This window comes from Trichosurus vulpecula, chromosome 1 (assembly GCF_011100635.1).
Source record: "Trichosurus vulpecula isolate mTriVul1 chromosome 1, mTriVul1.pri, whole genome shotgun sequence".
Classification (NCBI taxonomy): Eukaryota; Metazoa; Chordata; class Mammalia; order Diprotodontia; family Phalangeridae; genus Trichosurus; species Trichosurus vulpecula.
In genome coordinates, this window is record NC_050573.1 from 124,804,075 (window position 1) to 124,817,748 (window position 13,674).

Genomic DNA, 13,674 nt, shown 5'->3' on the forward strand with positions numbered 1-13,674 from the left:
TTCCCAAACAAATCACAATCACCGGAGGAGTTCACTTCATTTGGATTCATTTTCAGGTCCAAATTGCTTCAGTGTTTTCTTGCAAGCCCATTGCCTCATGTAGAGGTCAGTGGGTATCCTTGGTTTAATACTGTGGCAGAGTTCAGGCTTAAACTTCAGTTCATCAACCCTCACTATGACTTAATGAGCATCCTTGCTGCCATGTGGTACACAAAGAACCGAAGTCCTGGTAATATGTCCTCAACAGTGTTGAAGAGGCAAAAATAAAACCAGCCAACAAACAGAAACAAAAGAAACCAAACCAACAAGAAGGGAAAGTGGCTAAAGCTACTTTGGACACTTAATCATTTTGTAGCCAACCCCTGGGTAAATCATTTCATCTGTATGGGAGCTTTCTGAAGCATCGTGGAACTAATTTGAGGATATCCTCATGGCAACAAATGCCAAAGTTAGGCCAGTTTAAGGTCTCTAGGACTGATGTTTACAATTAGAAAATTAAACTCAAACAACTTCTTTTCTTAAAACATCTACTTTGTGTGAAGAAGTGTTCCAGAATTCTTCTTACAGTGCTCTTTAGCAGATGTAACATCTTTAATCCAACCTGTGACAACACTGGCAGATTTATTCTGACAAGGGGAAGAATGATATAGTGGGTGGGGGTGCCAGTGAAAACCAATTATCATCATCCATCTTGACAGGCCATGAACGAGCTACCTAGGACTCACCCTCTTCTTCTAAGATAGTTATTTGTGTGGTTCTGATTTGGGATGTTCCAAGCTGGATTTTTTAAATAACAAATTCAGATGTGGTGACTGTTTTATAAGCCCTCCAAGTGGGTCAACCTGAATCATCCTTTGAAGATAGCTCCATTATGAAATGAATCAATTGTTTCCTGGAACCAGACCAATGAAAAGAACCACCCTAAACTCTGATACACTCTGACCATGCATTTCCATTTGTTTGAATCAGGGCAGCCCAGGAAGAGAATTAATAATGATAATGGGTTCTGTTAAAGCACCTTTCAATCAAGGATATGGAAATGCATTAGAAACATTAATTAAGCCACACACCACCCTATGTAGCACATAAATATCATGTTTGTCAATTTTCAAGATGTTATAGGGATGACAACCAATTTTAAAAGGTCAACAAGAGTCTTGTTTTGAAGATTCATTTCTGAATATAGGATGATTTCTTCTTGTATTAAAAACATGTGGCAGGAATAGAACCATGGTTGCATACTGAGCAGGTAGTGAGTAAACAGCATCCCCAAAGGGTCTCAGACTGAATGCTGGCACTCTAGAGTAAAGTTCTGCTACTTATTCTTATGTTGGTAGGCCATTGTCCCACAGTTGACTTCATTAATACAGCTCCTTGCTGCCCAATTGTTGGTTCAATGAAGAAAGTGTTGTATTTGGAATTAGTTCTTGGTTCAAATCCTGACCCTGCCACTTTCTATATTTGTAAACTTGGGCAAATCACTTTATCTCTCAGGGCCACAGTTTCCTCATCAGTAAAAGGAAGAGGCTGGACTGATCATATTGTCCCTTTCAGTTTTAAAGTAATAGTTCTTATTATGTCAGTATTTAATAACTAAAGTGATTAGTATCTTTCTTAATTTGGGGGGGGGGGTAGTTCCCTTCTTTTGATGTATCTAATATTGGTTTCCTTTCCAGAATCTAGTCATTACCTCAAGCATAATCTCTTCTATTCCTTTCAGTTCAAATCAATCAGGTCAACAAGCAATTATTTTTTTTAATTAATTTATTTATTTTTAGTTTATAACATTCAGTTCCACAAGCTTTCAAGTTTTAAATTTTCTTCCCCTCTTCCTCCCCTCCCCAAGACAGCATGCAATCTTATATAGGCTCCACATATGCACTCATATTAAACATATTTTCATATTAGTCATGTTGTAAAGAAGAATTGTAACCAATGGAATGAACCATGAGAAAGAAGAAATAAAATAAAGAGAGAGAGAGAGAGAGAGAGAGAGAGCAAATAGTATTCTTCAATCTGCATTCACACTTCATAATTTTTCTCTGGATTTGGAAAGCATTTTCCACCATGAGACTTTTGGAGTTGTCTTAGAACCTTGCATTGCTGAGAAGAGCCATATCTATCAAAGTTAGTCATCACACAATGTGGCTGTTACTGTGTACAATGTTCTCCTGGTTCTGCTCACTTCGCTCAGCATCAGTTCATATAAGTCTTTCCAGGTTTTTCTGAAGTCCACTTGTTCACCATTTCTTATAGCACAATAGTATTCCATTACATTCATATACCACAACTTGTTCATCCATTCCCCAATTGATGGGCATCCCCTCAGTTACCAATTCTTTGCCACCACAAAAAGAGCTGCTATAAATATTTTTTGTGCATGTGGGTCCTTTTCCCATTTGTGTGATCTCTTTGGGATATAGCCCTAGAAGTGGTATTGCTGGGTCAAAGGGTATGCACATTTTTATAGCCCTTTGGGCATAGTTCCAAACTGATCTCCAGAATGGTTGGATCAGTTCACAACTCCACCAGCAATGCATTAGTGTTCTAATTTTCCCACATCCTTTCCAGCATTTATAATTTTCCTGTTTTCAACAAGCAGTGATTAAGCATTGCTTATAAGTCCTGGCACATTGCTGAGTGATTGAGATAAAAAGAAAATTAAAAAAAAAAGTCCCTGCTCTCAAGGAGCCCCTCCCTCCCCTGATCCAATGGAGGAAACAATATATAAACAAGTGTGTACAAACAAGATATAAATAGGACAAATTGGAGATAATCAACAAAGGGAAGACATCAGCATTAAGGGAGAGAACAGGGAAGACTTGTAGAAGTTGGGATTTTACTTGGGACTCTGCTACATACATTTATCTTTGCCTCTTTTACCCACTCCAGATTTTTTATTGTTTAAGATGTCCTTTCTGTACTCAAACTTACATATCTGAGCCCTTTTCTCTTCCCTAAAAACACAAGGTTTTCCCAACATTTTGACTCTGTAAAGAAGGGCCTGGAGGTCAGCTAGGTGGTGCAGTGAGTAGAGCACTGGCCCTGGAGTCAGGAGGACCTGAGTTCAAATCCAGCCTCAGACACTTGACACTTGCTAGCTGTGTGACTTTGGGCAAGTCACTTAACCCCAACTGCCTCACCTCCCCCCTCCAAAAGAAGGGGGCCTGTATTCATTGAGTAACTATTTTGAATGTATTTCATGTTGTATCACCATAGCTTGACAGTGTACACACGTAGAGATAGAAAGTTCCATTAGATGTTGGAAACACATTTTCCCGGTTATATCAAGGATGTATGCTCCACTTTTATACAGTGGAAATGACATTGTATTTGGAGCTAGGAGACAACTAGATTTAAATCCATTTATATCACTTAATAGTTTTGTGGCCATGAGCAAGATACTTGAACTCTTTGCATCTCAGTTTCCACTTGAGTAAAATAGAAACAACATCTCCATTGCGGCATGTTGTGAGAATGAAAATAGATGATGGGTGTAAAGCACTTTATAAAGCATAAAGAACTATAAAGATGTCAGCTCTTTTTGCTGTTGTTGATTAATTAGCATCCTCTGTTTTATAATATTTCTAGTATTTTAAAAACGAGAAAATGATGTGCTGCCTTCTCAAGGGAAACTATTGCAAAAATGTGTAGGTTGGGAGTTTTGTTGGTCTTTCAGAAGGTTACAATTCTATTTTTAAAAGAATGGACTAAACAGAGATGAAACTAGAGCTTCTTTCCCCAGATGCTGATAACAAAATGGGATCTTTCTGTAATGATATTTTTTACCTCTGTCCCCGTATCTCATAATACTCTATTAGCTTTATACTATAGTACCCCATGTTCATTTCTAATTTCTTACCCAGACCCAGGATGGTTTTCTGAAGATTTATTCATCTCCCCAAGCCTCCTTCCATCACTGTCACACTCCCCTCTTACTTTCTGAGAAATTTGAATACTCAAAGGTCATCAAAATCCTTTGAGACCTCAAAATACAGACATTCTCTAGGAGAAAGGTTATCCTAGTGTGGTGGCACCCAAAACAATAAATTGTCTATAGCAGCCCTCCTTTCCAAATTAAACAGACTAGATGTTTAATTCTGGAGCTAGATGATATGGAAACATGTTTTATGAATTCTTTGTTGAAGGAAGCTTTTCCTGCTTTTTCCCCCTTCCAGGTCTTATCGAAAACAGGAGAGGAGATGGCTACCATCTCAATGCACTAGTTTGGTTTTGGAAGGTATGTAATTTCATCAGTCCAAGATGGAAAAAGTAGGAGTTGGATAATGTATATATCACATCTGGTTTTCTTATTAAAATGCCCTGCTCACCCTCAGAGCTCTTATGAGTCTATATAACTGAAATTTTGTGTTTTGATTGCTTTTGGGTTTCATATATTAGTATGTTGGCTGATTCTTTGGATTTCTTTTTGCCTTAATTTCATTTAGTCAGCTTTGTGTTTTTGTCTTCCAAGGGATCTCAGATTTTCAATATTGGAAATTATTATTTTTCTGGAAATGCAAGAATATGGCAGGATCCAAACTGCCAAATACTATAGCTAGTTGTATTTTCTCCATAAATGAAAATTTCCATCACCCACATGTGACCTGATTCATATATGAACTTACTTTTAAACAACAAAGACCCCCTTTTTCTTTCTGAGACACTTTGAAAATCTTGTAACTTCTCAAGTATGAAATTAATTCTTAAGGAACACTGTATTTATTGTGGGTTACTGATTAAAGGGGGACCTAGGAATAGATCTCAAAACCAAGAATTAATTTTTTACTTAATGTATAATTTATAATCAGCTTGTTTCTAACAATATGCCCTCTGGGTCCTGAGAAGAGAGAATGTCTATCCAGTGCATTTCTGGACTCATTTGTGAGAGATCAGTTATATTGGGATAGACAGAGACCTTCAGCTTACCCTTTAGGCTCCCCAAGTTCCCTACCTGCATTTATTTATGAAATTGCTGTAGATAAGGATAACTAGAAGATATAGAAGTATATTAGATGAGAGAGGGGAGATGGAGACAGATTCTCTCCTGTCATAGAACTCAGTATTTCAAGAAATCTATGATCTCATCAAATTTAGATTATAACCCATCCACATCTATTTCTGTACAATTCTTAACCGTACATTCCCTATATGTTCTAAAATATTTATAGCAGCTCTTTTTGTGGTGGCAAAGAAATGGAAATTGCAGGGATGCCTGTCAATTCAGGAATGGCTGAACAAGTTATGGTATATGATGGTGATGGAATACTATTATGCTATAAGAAATGGTGACCTCTATGATCTTAGAATAACATGAGGGGCAGCTAGTTGGCACAGTGGGTAGAGCACTGGCCCTGGAGCCAGGAGGACCTGAGTTTAAATCTGGTGTCAGACACTTAATAACTGTGTGATTCTGGGCAAGTCACTTAACCCTGATTGCCTTGCCCCCCCAAAAAAGATAAAAAAGAAAAACATGGATGGACTTACATGAAATAAGGAAGAGTGAAATGAGCAGAACCAAGAGAACATTGTATACAGTCATAACAATATTGTTTTAAGAACAACTTTGAGTGACTAAGTAATTTTGACCATTATAAATACCCAAATTAACTGCAAAGGACCTATGAAGGATCTGCATACAGAGAAAGAACTGATAAATAGAAGTATCTCTCTCTCTCTCTCTCTCTCTCTCTCTCTCTCTCTCTCTCTCTCTCTCTCTCTGTATATACATACATACATACATACATATATATATATACATATTTGTGTCTAATGATAGTGATCTCTAGGTTGGGGAGAGGGAAAAAAAGAAATTTGCTTGATAAAAATTATATATTTAAAAGGAATGGCGAATTGTACATAATAGATTTGCAGTTTCGTGTGCAATCACCTTTTTTATTTTATGTTATGGAAATGCTTATATTATTCTAGAAATTAAAAATAAAATGAATAAAACAAAAAAACCTTCCCATAAATTGTCCTTTGGGGATCTATCCAACATGGCAGGGGACTTCCTCTTGGAATTTTGACATTACATTAAAACTTCCTTGCCCAATCCTACATAAATCAGAATAGAGGAAACTTAATTACCACCTTCTTTTCCTCCATATATTGGCTTATATAATTTTTTTCTGTCAGACGTGATTTCATTTAGAAACTTCTGATAAGGAACTTCCTCTATCAATGTCAACTGGTTACTTCTCTGAAGCTTATAGTCTTAGAGACTTAAATGAGACAATGAAAGGTTGAGTGACTTAGTATCTGTTGGAAACAGTGTTTGACTCTAGGTCTTCAGGCTAGCTCTTTATCTGTTACACCACATTATCTCTACAGTAATTTCACACCAAGACTGTTCTCTTCCCTTATTATGACATCTGATTCTGTGATTTGTCCCTACTTCCCCACTTCATTTCCTATAGTATTGTTTCACTTGCTACCATATTCAGCCTTGATCTCAGGGTTTGCTATTTTTGATTATAGAATCCCTGAATCTCAAATTTGGATGGAACTTCAGTGTACTTCTAATCCCACTTGAACAAAAACACTCTTCTATTACATACCTGACAATCAAGTGATCATGCAGCTTTTTCTAGAAGATATTTCACGAAAGGGACTATATTACCTTCTGAGGCGGTCTATTCTACTATTGGATATCTCTACTTGTTTTAAAGAATATTCTTATTCCAACCCTAGATTTGTCTTTCTTCAATTTCATCCATTGTTCCTAGTTGTATTTGGCACTTTAAGGCTAAACAGAATAGGTATGCTCTATCTTCCATGTGATGGTCAAGAAAATACCTGAAGACAGTTATCATATTCCCTCTAAGTCTTCTCTTATTTTATCTAAATATCTCTTAAACTGATCATGATTAAACATAAATTTTCAAAAGAAAGTTTGTCTTTTCCCCATATTTTTTCCAACTTTCAAATTTGTTGTTTCTTTCTATACTACCACCATAACCCTCTCTCACATGTTCAAAACATCTGAGGCTATCTTCTTGGATAGTTTCCTCTCTCTTATCTCTCATGTCTAAACACCCAATCACACACACACACACACACACACACACACACACATTTGCAATATCTCATATCAATCTGTTTTCATTCAATCGTGTAGAGATGTGAACTAGAAGATAATACAGTGATATGTATTCATAACTGGCTAGATTGGCAGATATAAAATGTATTTGTCAATGTTTCGATGTCTACATAGCAAGAGGTCTCCAGTGTCCCCAGGGATCTTCACTCGGCCCTGTGCTGTTTAAACTTCTTATCATTGACTTAGATAAAGGCATAGATTATATGTTTGTCAAATTTGCAGATGGCTAATACACTGGAGGATAAGAGTCAAGATCTAAAAAGGTCTTTATAGACTAGATTACTAAGGCTAAATTCAATAATATGAAGGTCAATAGAGAAAAAATTGTCAAATTTTTATACTTGGATACAAAAATCTATTTCATAAGTATATGATGGGAAGTGATATGGTTTGATGACAATCCTGAAAAGGACCCAGGGTTTTTTAGAGAATTAGAAACTCAAAATGGATAAGCAACATAATGTGGCATTTCCTGAAACAAAGATGGTCTTTGGCTGCATTAAAAGGGACATAGCTCCCAGAAGTAAGGAGATGATAGGTCCACTTTGCTCTGTTTTCATTAGACTTCCTCTGGGGTTCTGTCTTCAGTTCTGGGCAGCATCACAGTTCAAGAAGGCCATTCATAAGCTGGAATGTGTTTGGAGGTGGGCAACTAGGATAGTGAAGAGAATTGAGGCCTTGACATGTGAGGATTTGTAGAGGGGAGAAACGATAGCTGTCTCCAAATACTTGAAAAGCTGTTGTATTGAGGAAGGATTAAATTTGTTCTGGTTGTCCTCTAAATAAAGCTATGAATTGGTAGAAGTTTCAAAGAGGCCAATTTGGATGTGATATCAAGAAAAAATAATTTCCTAACAGAATTTTCCTAAAGTGCAAAGGGCTGCCTTGACAGAATATGTAACTTCAAGTACAGACAGACCAACTACTTTTCAGTGATATTATAACAGTAAATGATTTGGTGTATGGGTTTGAATACTTGGCTATTAAGGTTCCTTCCAACTCAATTTTTGTTATTCTGAATGCAATTTATGTAAGAAATTATATAATAATGTAATTAATTGCTAAATTTATAAAGTTGTGCTTCTTTTGAGGGTGTTAATTGTTTTATTTTTGTCTTTGTATCCCCAATACTACCACTGTATCTGGTGCTTAGTAAGTGCTTAATATTTGCAGACCAATTGTTCTTTTATCCATCCTTCCTTCTCACAGAGCACTTTTTTTTGTAGCTCTTTAATTGATCTTGCTATGCCATAGTGTATATTATAACTATCTTTTTCTTTAAGTGCTATGTAATTTTAAGTGTTATGTTAATTTTATTTATCATCTATAAAATGAAGGCTTCCAATATTGTTAATAATAATAGTATTTTTCTATTTTATGTCAATATATGATTTAAGATTTATTGTTATTTCACACCAGAGTTTCTGTGCAAATATCCAGTAAGAATGAACATTTTTAATTCCCTGTATTAAGTGATAGTAATTATATGCTACCTAAGAGTAGAGAGTCCCTCATCTAAATTTTATATCTTTCCCAATTCCTAACACAATGTTTTGCATATGATAGGCACTTAACAGAATGTGCTCAAAGAATGTATGAGTGAATGGTTTTTAAAGAATTATTTAAGTAGAAAGATAAGATGGCAGAATGAGTTGTTTATTGGCCCCAGTTTTAAGAGTGGACAGAGATGACTTTAGAACTCATGGAAAAGAAGTGACAGGGCAAATATTTTCATCCCACAAAATTCTGTCCTTAATTGTAACAAAAATTCTTTGTGCCTACTACTAGAAAGGAAAAGATGATAAATAATAAAGAAATCATGGAATCATGAGTTAATGATGGAAGGGACTTTAGAGGGCTTTTGGCATTCCTCATTTTTGCAGAGAAAGAAATTAAGCCTGGAGAGATACAATCACTTAAGGTCCAATAGGTAATAAATAACATAGTCAGCATGTGAAGGCAGGTCCTCTGACTCTAAATAGTTGATTAGACAGAGCTTTGTGAAAGAATATTCAACTTTCTTATTTTTATTAAGCTCTTTGCTCCATTTCTTTTAGAAAAATCTAAAAAAAAAACTCCAAAAAATCTCCCCCTAATTTTGCTTTATGCTCTAAGTAAGCAGATCATATGCATGACTGTCTGTACCTGCTTGACCATGTTAAAGCTAAAAAAGTCATTCAGTTGTATCCAACTCTTTGTGACCCTGTGGGTCCCCATGACCCACGCTGTCCTTGGGGTTTTCTTGGCAAAGACATTGGAGTGCCTTGCCATTTCCTTCTCCAGTGGATTAAGGCAAACAGAAGTTAAGTGACTTGCCCAGGGCCACACAGCTTCTAAATGTCTGAGACCAGATTTGAACTCAGGTCATCCTGACTTCAAGGCCAGCACTCTATCCACTGAGCCACCTAGCTGCCTAAAGCAATTCATGCCTGTCTCTACCAGCTTGACCGTAAAAATCTTTTCCATGTTAAAGCTAGAAAATAGATAATAATTTCTTATTATGATTTTAAGAGGAGTATGAGAAGACATAGGAAAAAGTAATCTTAAATGTGGTCTAATTTTAGGAGCACCACTATCAATCATCAATTGATCTACCATATTGGAGGGCATGTGAGAAAAATGAGACATACATGCACTGTTGGTGGAGTTGTGAACTAATTCAACTATTCTTTAGAGCAATTTTTGGAGCTATGCCAAAAGGGCATAGTATGCATACCCTTTGATCTAGCAGTGGCACCACTAGATCTGTATCCAAAAAGAGATTAAAAAACAAAGGGGAAAAGGACATATATGTACAGAAATATTCATAGCAGCTCTTTTCTGGTGGCAGGGAGTTGGAAATTGGGAGGATGCCTATTAATTGGGGAATGGCTGAACAAATTGTGCTATGTGATTGTGATGCAATACTACTGTGCTATAAGAAATGATGAGCAAGATGCTCTCAGAAAAACCTGGGAAGACTTACATGAGCTGATGCAAAGTGAAGTGTACTTTGTGCAAAATAGCAATATTATAAGATGATCAGCTGTGAATTAGCTGTTCTCAACAACACAATGATCCGAGACAACTCCAAACAACTTATGATGAAAATGCTATTCATCCTCAGACAAAGAACTAATGGTGTCTAAATACAGATTGAAGCAAACTTTTTTTTTTACTTTATTTTTCTTGAGGGTTTTTTGGTCTATGTTTTCTTTCATAACATGACTAATATAGAAATATGTTTTGCATGGCTACACATGTATAACACATATTGAATTGCTTGCTTCTCAATGGTGGGGGGACAGGGGGAAAAGGGAGAAAATTTGGAACTCAAAGTTTTAAAAAATGAATGATAAAAATTCTTTTTATATGTAATTGGGAAGAATAAAATATTAAATAAATTAAAAATGATAATGACAACAATATACTAACCTGGAATTACCCCTTCATTTATAATACTGGTTCCCTCCCATGTTTTCCCAGGGGTCATTTCTTGAAGCAGTTCATTTTTATCCTGTCTTGAGATTTTAGTAAGAGTCATTTACTTGAGGTGGTCTACAGTAAATATTAAATATTCCTCAGGAGAATCGATTACAAGACTGGGAAAAATATTGTAAAACTTGTTGTTGACATTATGAGGATCTTTACAGATGACAATAGTCTGAGCCTGGATAAATGAATCTGCTTAAGTATTTTTTTTAATCCTCATTTGTTTTGTACTGCACATACTAACACTTTATCTTCTTGATTTCTCTTTGTATCAATTCCTGAATTTGAGAGATTTTTTAATAAAAAGGATATTTAACCTACTCCACTTCTGCCTATGTTTGAATAGCCCTCTCAGGGCCCATATATTTATATTGGAATGCCATTCTCCCATTTCCTTCAATAGAACTTGTTTTCAAACTGTTAGTTTGAGACATTCTAGACGAATCCATTTGCAATTTCTTATTTTTTAATGTGGTTTCAATGAGTGACATTTGTTCAATGCAGGGTGGTATAAAACATATTTGTGTCACTCAGCCACAGGTGTCTAACACTGTATTTTCTCATTTCCTACTGTTGGGAGAGGTTTTCACTACTTTTACAGTCACTTGGTATGTCAGCAACACCTCTGGCACAGAGGACAACTTCCCTTAAGATTCAGAGATGGATTTTTTTTCTCTCTCTCTCTGCACTGAATTATGGTTCTGTTTGAGTACTCTGTCACTCAGGAACTTGGCTCCACAGAGTTACTCTGATGACGGACTCTCATAACAAATGGTCATTATGATGGGGGGCTGTGTAATATCAATATTGATAGGTAGGAAATTAAAGCAGCCTTAAATCTCATTGACACATGGCAATTACATATGGCATGGTAAAGCCATAAGCAAAGGTCTGGCATGGTATGAATTTATTTGAAAAGACCATTGATATTTTCTGCAAGTCGGCCCTATACATGGACAGCTAGTTGTCTGAAGAGAGAGGGTGAGCAGTGTAAGAGAAAGATGCAAGGCCTGCCTAGAAATCAAAGTACTTACATCACAACTTTTCTTAGATTCACCTGTAAATTTAATTAATTTTGGAGTGAATATTTGTTGAACATCTGTAGTGTACTTCTAGAATTCCGTTGAACTCTAGGGAGCTAATTCTATTTCTTACGATAGCTGTTTAATTCCGGCCTGATTTTTTGCAATTAACTTTTATTTATTCTTTTAAAAAATCAGAATTATTTCCCAATAATCCATTGAATGTTCCCTTGAAACAAAGGAATTGAACAAAACCTAATTAGCAAAATGATTCCATCTAACAACATATGGAACATTATGCACTTGTAATCTCTTATGGTTTATTGAGCACATACCTCTAAGATGGTCAGAGATAAAAAGAAAGTTGTGAATATAATAAAAGAATGAAAGCAGAGGATTCTCTGTGGTACCAAATAACTGGAAATAAAGTAGGTCCCCATGGATTAGGGATTCACTGAACAAACTGTGCCATAGAAATGTAATGGGACATTATTGCAATGTAAATAATAGCAAATGTGTGGCATTTAGAAAAACATGGGAAGACTTGCATAAATGTCAGTTTGATTTTTACTGAATATTTAATAAATCTGTATATTTACTAGAAGAAAGATCTCCAAAGATACAGACTATGGATAGCGTCTTCATTTTGGTACTTATGACTTTTCATTATGTCATGCTACATGCTTTATAGAATGCATATATCTCCCTATTTATCGTGCATCAAGTAGTTGCATGATCATCATCTTATGGTGTATGCAAGGTCACTTTAATATTATGTTCAGTTTCACTTTCTTTTTACAGACAAATGTCTATTGTCATGCTTGTTTTCTTTCACATCCTAAACAATTGGTAGCAGGCCAGGTGAATTAAAGCAAACCTGGATTTGACAATTTTGTCATTGATTTAGTGTTATTTTCACTGTGTAAAAAAGGTCAGTTGTAAATTCATAGAAAATAAGAAGTCAGGTTCTTCTCAGGACTGGTTGCTCTTTAGCCAGAGAGCAGTGAACAGGGTGTATAGTGGGTGTGAACACACTATACGATGTAACAAATAAGGAATTGCAAAAGAGAACTACAATTTAAAATGTCATCAAAGAAATGTATGAGGAAAAGAAATATTAGATTGGCTGCACACAGGGCAACAAGCAAGGGATGATTAATTAACAGCCTCAGTGCCTCACATGACTCCCAGAGAGAGTGATAAGGGCTGCTGGCAGCCAATTTGGATGGATTTTCAGTGGTAAACTTGGGGAAGAACATGGAATGGGCACAGAAAATGGGCAGGCATATATGGGTTATGATATGCACCACTGGAAGAAATGTTAGTGTTAATGAAATCACAGATTTATTTGTTTGAGAGTGTAATTAGCAGAACTGCAGATTTGAGAATGAGTCAGAGACAGATGGACAGACAGAGACAGACAGAAAGACAGCATGGGGATAGGAGTGGAGTGGTAGAGTAAGGCAGGTAGCTTGGGGAAGAGAATGGAGAGGGGAGAGGCACTGATAGTCACTTATATAGTCACGGCTTGGAATTGGGAGCACTTGGTGGCATAGACCTGATGGAGATGGAAGAGGGCTGGGGTGGGGGGCAGGAGTTTGGAGTCTCATTATATAGGTTTTTTGTGGGGGACAGACTAGCTTATCTGTTCCACCTTAGAGTGAATTCATTAGCATATCCAAATCCTTTCAAAAAGTTACCAGTAAACCTTTAAAATTAGCATATCTACTTCATCACAAAGTTATCAACAACCTTTGGTGTCCTGCTGGTCTTAATGTGGATATCTGGAATTTGTGTGAGATTTACATATATTAGGACCAAAGAGCTTTAACTGCAAGGCCTAGATGGCTTCCCCTGATTTAGCTCATAGTCTCAGGATGTGAATTTTGCTTAATATGTGATATGGTTTGCCTATTATCCTCCTTTGAACCTTTGGGTGGTCTATACATACTTCTAGGTTCTAAGTTGCAATCTTGCTTCCTGCTATCATTATTACACTGGCTACTTATAAATTTATACTATCTATAAGGGGGAAGGGTGGTCAGGGGAACCAGAACAAGATACAGTTTTAACGTAAAG